The sequence below is a fragment of the Lampetra planeri genome, chromosome 32 (genome assembly GCF_965212315.1).
Source record: "Lampetra planeri chromosome 32, kcLamPlan1.2.h2, whole genome shotgun sequence".
NCBI classification, from domain to species: Eukaryota; Metazoa; Chordata; class Hyperoartia; order Petromyzontiformes; family Petromyzontidae; genus Lampetra; species Lampetra planeri.
This window is the reverse complement of record NC_136138.1, coordinates 410,949-423,020: the sequence shown is the minus strand read 5'-3', so window position 1 is coordinate 423,020 and position 12,072 is coordinate 410,949. Positions and strand designations below refer to the sequence as shown.

At 54.0% G+C, this 12,072-nt stretch overlaps 1 long non-coding RNA gene across 1 annotated transcript; it reads left to right on the top strand.

The window, feature by feature from the left end:
- Positions 1-1,862: 1,862 nt before the first annotated feature.
- Positions 1,863-8,373, top strand: LOC144729267 (uncharacterized). The gene is made up of 3 exons (XR_013587673.1): positions 1,863-3,510; positions 4,426-4,913; positions 6,260-8,373. It is a non-coding gene; the product is annotated as an uncharacterized LOC144729267 (long non-coding RNA).
- The last annotated feature ends 3,699 nt before the right edge of the window (positions 8,374-12,072 follow it).

Below are 12,072 nucleotides of genomic sequence, written 5' to 3'. Positions count from 1 at the left end.
CTTCCTCCTCAGCTCCTACACTTTTCCTCACACTCCGCTGGTCCTGACAAGGGACCAGCATCTCCTCTCGCGTGCCGCGCACGCTCCTCTCGCGTGCCGCGCACGCTCCTCTCGCGTGCCGCGCACGCTCCTCTCGCGTGCCGCGCACGCTCCTCTCGCGTGCCGCGCACGCTCCTCTCGCGTGCCGCGCACGCTCCTCTCGCGTGCCGCGCACGCTCCTCTCGCGTGCCGCGCACGCTCCTCTCGCGTGCCGCGCACGCTCCTCTCGCGTGCCGCGCACGCTCCTCTCGCGTGCCGCGCACGCTATTCCGTTAGCTCCTCCTCGCGCGCACCCCGCATGCACTCTCCCGTCAGCTCCTTCTTGCGCGCGCCCCGCACGCGCTCTACCGTCAGTCGCTCCGCTCCTCCCCGCTCCGCACACCGCTGGCCGACGGTGTGCCGAAGCCCCATCAGCCACGTGGCTGATGGTGCGGCGGCCACCCAACGTGGTCCCGCTTCTTCACTCCAACAACTGACCCCAATTATCTTCCGGGCTCCCACTTATATTTTCTCCCCCACGTGACCCTGACACCTCCCCTTCCGGATCATCAGATCCGGCCTTCCCATACTGCCCTGCTGGCTCCACCCCCATTCACCTCGCTTCCCATTGGAGCCGAGGTGAACGGCGGCCCCTCCCACACGCCCCCCATACCGGGCTCCGCCCCCCAATACCCCGGGCCGTGTGATTGGGCCAGAGCCCAGCAGCAACCCCATTTACGCTCGCATTACACATAAACGACTGTTGCATCTGGGGGGTGCAAAAAACGCTGGCCGTGCTCAAATTGGATTTTTATTGGCCGGCCATGGGCTCGCACCTTGAAAATTTGCTTAAAGGTTGTGTACAATGTGCACGGTGGAAGCCACTGGTGAAATCTTGTTGCCCATCGCTGCAATCCATTCAGGTGTCGCGAATCAACGAGCTGGTTGCCCTCGATATTCCCAGTCCGTTTCCAACTTCTGCGCGAGGCAACAAATACTTGCTCGTTGGTGTTGAGTAGTTCTCATGCTGGCCTATGACTTGGCCCGCTCCTGAATCAATCGGCTGTAGCTGTGACCGAGGCATTCCTTAATGACTATGTCCTGGATAAGGGTGCCCCCGAGCGCCTTTTGACCGATCAAGGTAAAACATTTTCTTCGAAACTGCTGCGTGAGGTTTGCGATTTGTTGGGGACAAAGAAGGTGCGCACGTCACCATACCATCTGCAGACGGATGGCATGGTCGAACGCCTGAATAGAATGCTGACCTCCATGTTGAGTCACCTAGTCAGCGAGTCACAGCTGGATTGGGACTTATTTTTGATGTATGGACGGGAATATGATCCTCCCATCGACGTACAGTTGTAGGCCACGCCGGCCGTGAAAGTGTCAAAAATTTAAGATTCTGTTCGTTTCACTCTTGAAAAGCTCTCCGAAGCGCGGGAAGCTTCCAGGGTCAACTGCCGAGCCAGACCGTTGGCTAACGAGCAGCTGAATGGGGCTCGTGTTTCCCTGTGTGATTGGTTGCCGGGCGTCAGGGCCTGGTTGCATTGTCTGAATGTGCCTGTGGGCACATCCCCTAAATTGCTGCAACCCTAGAGGGGGTCGGTTGATGTTGTTCGGGTCGTGCGTCCACAATGTGTCCAAATTTGGCTTGGTAAGCGAAGTTGGTTTGTTCACCCCTCTCGTCTGAAGCTGTTTATTGCGCCATGTGAATTTGTTTCATCTCCATATCGCAGGGGCCGAGTGTCGGATGTACTCGACGAGCTGAGGCATGTGTCTGCTGATGCCGGTCCTCAGGAGAGTGTTACTGTCCCGTCCCCAGGTGCTGCGCGATTGATGCCTCATACACGGCTGCTCGTGTCGGCCTCGTGTGCTCCGGACATGGAAGGTCGGATGGTCCAGCCTACTGCTCTTCATGAGGAGCCGGCTTCGTCTGATCGATTGCTCATTTCCCCCGGGTCATCCAGGGCGGACGAGCCCAACCCCCCTGGAGGCCTGGCATTGTGGACTCGCTCAAAGACCCGCACGTTGCACACTCCCACACCGACATTGGTTGTCGCGCTTGCGTGATTCATAGCGAGTAATTGGCTGATCCTGCTCGCCATTGGGCTCACGAGCATTGTTACACGTTGTGGGTAGGAGATGTTGATTGTGGGGGCCGTGCATGTCGCGATTGTTATTGTTGTTGTTCTACATTATTTTTATTATTAGCCAGTGTATAATTGTACAGGTGGGTTTGGGTATTTATTGGTTGTTTGTTATTGTTGGAGCACACATGTGTTATGTTGTATATATATTTTGTTGTTGCTTCGTTAAGTGGAATTTGACAGCCGGGACGTGTGAGTGCTACGGAGTAGGGGGTGATGTAGTGACTGGGAATGTCACTGTGTGGTGCCAGGCTTGCGAGGCCACGGTGGGATGTATATTGTTGTGCGTACACCCCGGACATGGGGTGTAGTACCAGCCCTAGTGGGGGCTTGAGTGAGCGTTGGTTAAGCGCGGTGGCACCACGCACAGTGTGCGGTGCGGGCTCCTGTTGAGAGAGCGAGAGAGTGTCAGCCAGCTAGGGTTACGTTGGGAGCATGATACTCCGGCTTACCTGGGGACATGTGACCGGATGATACTGGAGGGGGGCCAACGGTGGAGGGGCCAATGGGTGGTTACATGGTCCAAGAAGAACTCTCGAGAGCCTTCGGGCAAGGGCGAGAGAGATCGAGAAGGTGGGCAGGGCGAGAGGCGGAGCCAGTCCCAGCCCAGCCCGATATAAGGGGGCCCTGAGAGGGGCTCGGGGTTCATACTGTTGGAGAGGTAGGAGATCCACGTCAAGCTTGAAGAAGCCTCCAGCCACGCAGTCCGGGACCCAGCTTGTGGTCCGGACCGGGATAGTGGAACCGTGTCTAGTTCCGCCGTAGTGTGGCTAGTTGGGTGGTCACCACCCGAGAGTAAGTTGTGTTCATAGCTTGGAGTATGTTGTGCTAAGAGTTTAATAAAACGTGCTGCTCTCAAGACAACGTCTGCAACTCAATTGGATTCCTACAATTGAATGGGCGCACAAAGGTTCACTGGGCCAGCTGCAATGAGTTACGCACAACATCGGGGAAGGGGGCTGGAGTGAATTATTAAGCGAGCAGAGCTAACGATGAGGTCAGGGGATCCCAGCACTACAGACCAAGTATACACTAGCTGGGTGTGTATTCGCCAGCCGTACGCCCTTCCGGATTGAACAGGCTGAGTCAGGAATTAATGAGTACAGGTGCAGAGACAATGGGCTGAAAAATAATGTAATGTAACGCTCAATGTAAGGGCAGAGAAACAGTTTACGCAGCTCTGGATTTAAAAAGTCAAGGGGATAAAAAGGGGAGCGAAAAACGGTTCAAGAGTTCTCATCTCCGACCGCTTGGCCACCCAGACCGACTCCCTGCCATCCTGCCTCCTCGAGCCACTCGCAGCATCCATGCGACACCAGCGAGTGCAGCTACGAGACAGCGATAGGTAAAGTATTCTCTCATCTCCGTCCCTCCGACTCTCACAGCGTGCGTGCGACACCATGAGTGTGGCCGTGAGGTACGCAATAGGGTGTGTGAGGAATTAAATAGTAGTAGGATAGGCTCTGCTCGCAGAATATTCCCTCCGGGCAGTGCAGGGTTTTGCGCCGGGAATAAAAGCGTTAGCACAGAGCATCTGTGCAGTGTTTGTGATGTGAATGTGCATGGGGCGACTGCCCGCAGGCGCGCGCGTGTTCGCGCAGCCGCTTTAGCGTGAGTCTTGGTGCAGGCGTGGGATAGAATATAACCTAGATTTGAAGCTTTCGTGACTGCAAGGATTCATACTCTTAGTTCTTTCGGTAAAGTCACGTAAGTAAAATTAATAAAAATAAAACAATAAAAATCACAACGTTTCGGAGGCAACACAAGCTTCCGTCTTCATGTGAGACCGTCACAGCAAAATATCTGTGTACCTTATATGGTGGTTAAGGGGGGAGGAGCCAGGAAGGGCAGCGGGGGAGGAGGAGTTGTGAAGTGGTCAATTACTGCTTTTGTTATACTGCTGGGTGGGAAATGAATTAGATACGATTAAGCCGCTCTTTGTTATGCTGTTTATGCGCAAGTCACTGTGGGATGAATGGACTCGTGGTTAGGGACGTGTTGCGCAAGTAACTGTGGATGTACATAATAGAAAAGGGGCGGAAATGCCCATGTTTATACCAGTGTTGGCTGACAATAAAGAGTACTGTTAAACGTTAGGGATGTTAAACACTCGGTGAAGTAAAATAGTGCCTGTCAGATAAGATGGTCCAAAAATGTGTAATTAAATCTTTTTTGCATGGTTGATAACATCTTTCCAATGATTACTAAGTTTGTACCCATCATCACAATTGAAATTATGTCTGTGTTTGTATATCTGCAGTAATTGACCACTTCACAACTCCTCCTCCCCCGCTGCCCTTCCTGGCTCCTCCCTCCTTAACCACTATATAAGGTACAGATATTTTGCTGTGACGGTCTCACCTGAAGACGGAAGCTTGTGTTGCCTCCGAAACGTCGTGATTTTTTATTGTTTTATTTTTATTAATTTTACCTACGTGACTTTACCGAAAGAACTAAGAGTATAGAATATAACCGCCCACCGGCGCGCGCGTGCTCGCCACCGCGTTAGCCTTAGGGGTGGTGTGTACGAGTGAGTGAGGACTAACCCTGTACGGCGGTAAGCCAGTCATTCAGCCATGTCTCTCCGAGAAGGCGCGAGCACGGGAGAGCCGATAACCCGATCGGCGGGTGCCCGGCGGGAGTTCAGCAAGGCGATGGAGTGGAGGGGGCGAACGTAGCACCCCACCTGCCCAGCGATGGTGGTGGGGCGGACGTCGGCCCCCACAGCATCTCGCACCTCCCCAGGGGGTACGTGCACCCCAGGTTAAGAAGAAGAAGAACCACTGCCTTAATAGATGGTGTAACGTCTCAGTACATAGTGGTGTGGGAACGTCCACTGGACTCATGCTGTATACATGCAGACGATGGTAGACACACCAGTGCACTTCATAACCTCTTAAGCTCAGAATTGTGCGATATAAACCCCGACGCTCTTTGAACCCGACGGTGTATACGACATGCACTCCCAATTCTCCCTTATTCAAAAACCTTTTGGCACTTTTCGTGGACTATTCAAAGTTGAATTGGATATTTAAATGTACAATTCACCTTCGAATTGCCCACGAAATGCATGAGACTCCAGGACGTGCCGTGCGAGTGGAGTGCGTGCTTCTTTCACACTCCAGGAGCATGAGCTGTCTCCTTACTGAGCATTCAGCCGCTGCTGCCGCTACTGCTGACGGGTGACTGCGACGTTCAAACAAAAACAGAAAGGCGATCTCGTGGGATCTTGAAATGTGACAGTGCCCTTTTTTTGTGTGTATCTAGTGCTGATAAGAGACGGCCGGTAACCCAGTAACCCGGCGCACAAACAGGGGAGCTGCCTGGGAACTCGGCTTCCTTCATTCATCATCTTGACTTGCTCCATCGCATCGCAGTGGCGCGCGAGGTAGCCAGACATCCTGACATTAGCGTTCAGCCCCAAAGTCACAGCGATGGTTTACATTGGGAGAACGGTTAAGTTGCTACGAGCGGAGAAACACAACTTGGAATGTATATATTTTTAGTGGGCCTTCAAATGACAAACGTTTAAGACGTAGGCTTTCGCGACCAAATTATCCATAATAGAGGGTTTTGAGTTTGGGTGAGATCACGTAAATATTTTCGTAAGTATAAATATTCATGTAAATATTTACATAAATATTTACGCAATCTAACCCAAACCCGTACCAGTATGCAAGTGGAAAGTTTGCGATCGCAGTCCTAAAAACGTTAACTTTTAGTTTCGCAGATTTATTAGTTTCGACTTAAGCATGACATATTGCAATTTCTACTTATAGCTTTTGTTCAGAAGCGTCCTGGTCACAAATGATAGCTCAGCGAAGTGGCTTATCACGTGGAAATGTATAGCAGCCAAATACTCTGAACGCATGTTTATAAATGCGAAAACCCACGTGACCACGGGGAGAACATGCAAACTCCAAATATACAGCAGGCGTCAGGGTCGGGATGGATCTCACGACCTGCTGCATACCAGGCTAGGTAGTTAACAGCTCGTCACCGTGGCGCCCTTTAGAACTATTCCACGTGTTGTTGAATTTACTTATCAGCTATACTTCCCATTGTGGATCGCTCGACTTGCCCGTGTCGTGTAGAGTGCAGGGTTTCAAGAGCAGTGCACGTGGCCTGCTGTGAGAGCTCTGCTGGGTCATGGAGCCCGCATACCCAGCCCATCGCATGCACAAGTAGCTTCTGTTTGGCCGGATCGAGGGTGATAAACGGGCACTACACGGGCTGGAGAAGACATTGACTGATGTGGTACAGGAGGATGTGGAGCTGAGTGGACTTGCCCAAGGTTCGTACCAGTGTTGTCAAGATCGGCCTTTGTGTCAGTTGTAGGCAGTCACCCTCCAACAACAACGGAGGGCAGAGGAGCGATGCTCACAACAACGTGCGGAACGCCGGGCGATTAAAACACATCTGCCAGTCATCTCAGTCAGTCAACCCATGGCACCTGCTGGGTCTGTCCCGTGACCTGCTGTCAGCGAGCCTTCGACACTTCACGTGGCCTCAAATTTCACCTGGCATGGCACAGGCGCCGTGGTGACGTCACCGCCGCTGAGTGATGAATGGCGGCTCTTATTGTTGTTGTTGATCAACTCGGCTGTCGAACGTCCACGTGTGCCGCCGTGCGGAGTCGAGGGCTGTGCGGGGTGCTGTGCCTCCCTCCGTCTCCTCGTGTCTCTCTGTCTTGCAGCCTATGGCTCAATGAGGGTTGCCACCTGTTCCGGGTTTTACCTGGACGGTCCGGAAAAACATTGGAATCTGTGTTCGAGGTGGCAGAAATTTATTTGTACCGATATGCGGCACCGGTTTTGTGTTCAATTTAATCGCAGTGTTGACGGACGGAGGCTGACTGAGAGATTTGTCTGCGTTTGGTCTACATGGTAGTCAGTGCCGGATTATCCTAGGAGTAAACGTATGCTGCGGGCCCCGCGCTAAATGCTTTCAAGCTATCAATTCCGGTTCAGTGATTGTGCACTTGCTCTATGACTATAGTACTATACCACCTTCACCTTTTATGAACGACTGGGTGTTTAATGTTAGCGATTGGTTGCATTATCTGGCTGTATCGCAAATAAAAAAAATACAATTAGTTTACTTTGCAAGTAAAAAAATTGTGTTTTAATATTAACGTTTTTTTTAGGGCCCCTTTATAACATACTAGCGGGAAGCACCCTGCGTTGCCTGGGAGAAAAAGACACACACACATCGACTTACACACACACACATCGACTCACACACACACATACATATGTAGTGGAGTAACGCGCGTGGGGGTTTGCAAACGGTGTGCACGCATGTGCGAGTTACGGACAGTGAGGTCGCATCAGGGCGAACAAGTGCTGCAAGAGAAAGCAACGGAAAGGAGACGGCCAACTAAGATGCATAGCAGTGATTGGCTGGCTGCAAATGCAGGCGCGGAACAGGCGCCAGGTTGACAGGATATTGAGGCGATAGCGGCAGAAGCCACGGGCATGAGGCGACGGGAGGTCGCCAGCTTAATTTAGGGGAGTTAATGAGGAGGATAAATATGGGAGCGTGTGAGGGGGGAGTTGAGTTGGTCGGAGTGAAGGCAAGAGGAAAGACAAGAGAAGTCCAAGGCCCCGCTCTCCACACCTCGACCTCTCCAGCGGTTATGGCTGAACCCCCACTGGAGGCAAGGGCGAGGTTGGAGAGGCGAGGGTAGAAAGGCTAGCAGTAGAGAAGCTAGCGGAATCCTAAGCGTGAGTGTGCGAATACTAGCAGAGGAGAAGCTATCAGAGGATAGCGGAAGGCTATCAGTAGAGAAGCTTTCAGAGAATATAGCGGAAGGCTATCAGTAGAGAAGCTAACAGAGTATAGCGGAAGGCTATCAGTAGAGAAGCTAGCAGAGTGTAAAGTGAGATGCTAGCAGTAGAGAAGCTAGCAGAGTGTATAGTGAGAGGCTAGCAGTGGAGAAGCTAGCAGAGTGTATAGTAATAGGCTAGCAGTGGAGAGGCTAGCAGAGTGCACGGTGGGAAGCTATCAGAGTGTGTAGTGGTAGGCCAGCAGCGGAGAGAGCGAAGCGAGCAGTGGCGGTTCCTGCAAAATCTCTCAGGGGGGGCAAATGTCTGGATGATTGATAAGGATAAGGTCCACCCATGCAATGAATAAATTAACAGCTTAAGCATGTAAAGGCAACTTCACTTCTTTAATATTAATGAAAAATAAAGTGACTCTTACAATACATCTTGTTTGTTTATATACTCACTATTAAAACAAACCACTCAAGTTTATTTTATTAAAGATTCCACTAGGTGGCGATAAATTATATTGTTGGATGAAATGTGCTTACGTATGATGACGTTAGCACGTATGATGACGTAAGCACGTTAGTGCATGCCCTCCCGGAAGCCATAGAGAATGCATTGCAGCGCCCCCGTTCGAAAAAAAACATCTTTGAATGTAAGTCTATGGGGCCACTCGGGGCGATTCTCAGCCATAGTGAAATCGCCCAAAAAGAGGCGGTACTCCACAGAACGTGACATGACGCTGATTGGACTATATCCAGAGGCTGACAGTGACGGCTAGCGTGACTCTATGGTTGAATGACATTGGTGGTGCGTCGCCCAATCGCCCTAATGAAGAAACCGCCCGTGGAAGCGAGTGGAGCGTGGCAGTCAAGCTAGCAGTAGAGAGGCTAGGAGAGTGATAGAGAGCGGGCTAGCAGTAGAGAGGCTAGGAGAGTGAGAGGGAGAGCAGGCTAGCAGGAGAGAGGCTAGGAGAGTGAGAGAGAGAAGGCTAGCAGTGGAGAGGCTAGGAGAGTGAGAGCAGGCTAGCAGTAGAAAGGCTAGGAGAGTGAGAGAGAGAGAACAGGCTAGCAGTAGAGAGAATGGGAGAGTGAGAACAGGCTAGCAGTAGAGAGACTAGGAGAGTGAGAGAGAGAACAGGCTAGCAGTAGAGAGACTAGGAGAGTGAGGGAGAGAACAGGCTAGCAGTGGAGAGGCTAGGAGAGTGAGAGAACAGGCTAGCAGTGGAGAGGCTAGGAGAGTGAGTGAGAGAACAGGCTAGCAGTGGAGAGGCTAGGAGAGTGAGAGAGAGAACAGGCTAGCAGTAGAGAGACTAGGAGAGTAAGAGAACAGGCTAGCAGTAGAAAGACTAGGAGAGTGAGAGAGAGAACAGGCTAGCAGTAGAGAGACTAGGAGAGTGAGAGAGAGAACAGGCTAGCAGTAGAGAGACTATGAGAGTGAGAGAGAGAACAGGCTAGCAGTAGAGAGACTAGGAGAGTGAGAGAGAGCAGGCTAGCAGTGGAGAGGCTAGGAGAGTGAGTGAGAGAACAGGCTAGCAGTGGAGAGGCTGGGAGAGTGAGAGAGAGAACAGGCTAGCAGTAGAGAGACTAGGAGAGTGAGAGAGAGAGCAGGCTAGCAGTGGAGAGGCTAGGAGAGTGAGAGAGAGAACAGGCTAGCAGTAAAAAGACTAGGAGAGTGAGAGAGCAGGCTAGCAGTGGAGAGGCTAGGAGAGTGAGAGAGAGAGCAGGCTAGCAGTGGAAAGGCTGAGAGAGTGAGAGACTTTTTGACTTTTAAATTTTTATTCACCAGCGGCAATTGCGCTGGAGTTTTTGTAATATATGAGCCTTTATGGCAACACAAAAAACAACCACCGGCCCACGCGCCGCTCCGCGACCCGCAGCGTCGGCACCACAGTCACCACACACCATCCGCACAACATCGCCACCGCCCCACAGCGAGTGTCCGATGCGCTCTGTCAGTCCGGGCTCTGACACCCCTTTGCCTGGCAGGGCCCCCCCTGCTCATCCACACCCTCCTCCCCTGGTGGGGGGGGGCGGTAGTTTCTTCAACTTGGTCATTATTGCCTTCAACCGGTAGATCTCCTGCCGGTTGAAACTGTACTTGTGTGGGTCCTGGATCACCATCCGTGCCATCTTCATAAACGATCCCTTGTCGGGAAAACTTTCTGCACCTGAACGTTTCGCTTTTCATACACCCTCCTCATCCACACGAGGAGTCCTTGGGGCATGTACTCCCCCGGCTTACCCGCCTTCCTCCATTCTCCGATCCTTTTGGGGTACTCCGTCTCGTCCCAATCATCCTCAGAGTCCTCACAGTCGATCATCCCCTCGGCGCAGGCCCCCCCTGCCACCTCTGCCGACCCCTCTGGAGCCAGGGTCCCGCTGGGCTCAATCCCAAGCCCGGGCAGCCCACTCCCCTCGGGTTTTTCGGTCCCCTCCTCGCCACCGCTCGGGGCGGCCGAAGGGGTGCTCCTCGGAGCCACAGCACCGCTCAGCACGTCAGCGGCGCCGGTGGCGCTCAGCGGCTTCTCCCCTTCTTCTTGCGTCGGGTGGTCGAGGCCGGGTCCGGCAGTCGCGCTGCCTCGGTTGCCTCCGCCAGGTGCGCGTCACCGCTGGCCTCCATGACCTCCTCCTCCGTATCCGCCGGGCAGCTGGTTTGCTCGGCTATGTTTTCTGTCCCGGCCGCCTCGGACTCCGCGCTCCCCTCCCCGCCACCCCTCAGGGCAGGCGAAGGGGGGCTCCCCGGAGCTGCAGCACCGCCCGGCACACCACTGGCGCCGGCGGTGGTCGGCGGCCCTTCTCCTCCCGTCGTCGGGGTGGGTGAGGCCGGGCTCGGCGATCGCGTTCCCGGCTTGGTCGCATCCGCCGGGGGCACGTCGCCAGTGGCCTCCATGGCCTCCCCCCCCCCCCCCGTCTCCACTGGGCAGCTGGCTGGTTCGACGGTGTCGCCAGCTGTAGCTGCCCTCTTGAGCTGGCCGTTCTCACGCCTGCTCATCTTCCTCTTTTTCCTTGCGTTTCTAACGACGGTGAACCTTCCACCGTCGTCGTCGGTTTTCTTCTCAGGTGCCTACTCTCCGCACTCTGGCACAGAGTCGGCACCACCTTGCTGCTGCTACTGCTGTTGTTGCCGCTGCTCCTGCTGCGGCGGCGGCGGATGCTCCCGCTGCTGCTGCTGCTGCTGCAATTGCGGCACCAGCGTTTTCTCCTCCTCCGTCGCTGCTCCGCCAGACCTCACCACTCCCTCTCTGGTCTTGGTGGAGCAGTTTTTTCTTACATGCCCAACGCTGCCACACCCGTAGCAGCGCGGCACAGCTGTGGCCAGTTAGATCGTGTGGACGCGGCCACCAGCGGTACGCTTGATGGCCACGTCCAGCTCGGTGCGCCCACTCTTTAGCACGAGAAAAACCTGTCGTTGGCCCGACAGGACGTGCCTCATCTCCCTGTTCCGCGTCCTCATGAGCAGCAGCACGATGGGCGACACCACCACGCCGTAGCACTGCAGGTCAGCCCTCAGCTCCGCGTTCGTGAAGTACGGCGACGCGCCGGAGATAGTCACTCTCACTGCCGGCGTGGAGAGAGGGCTGCATTGGACGAGCAGCCCCCCCTCCCCCCCGACGTCGAGTCCCCTCTCCACAACGCGCGCCGCCACATCCACCGTGGCCACGTACACCACGTAGCCACGGTTCTCCTTTTGTATTACACGGATGGCTGCCGCCCCGATGTGTGCCGCCACCACACCAGCAACACTGTCGGGCGACGTCCCCGGCGGAGGGAAGCAGCGGAAGCCGTGCTCGTCCGTGAGTGCCTCGGTGCTGTCGTGCTGCGCCATGACGCTCGCATGGCAGCAGCACAACAGCAACAAAAATACAAACAAAAAATAAACCCGACACCAGTAATAGTAATGCTAATGTAATAATGGTCGTTGAAGCAACTTCTGGAATCCGGTCTTTAGTCATCTTTTATTACAACACTCATTCACGCTGCTGACAGACAGCGTGAGAGGGATAGAAAGAGAGAGACGCGCGCAGCCACGTGGCAGCCTGGACCCCCGCTCTCGCGTGGCCTCTTCCCTTCGTTCGTTCCAGTTCTGACCACGTGTTGTTCGTCTCCACCCCTATTTAATACCCGGGTCACGTG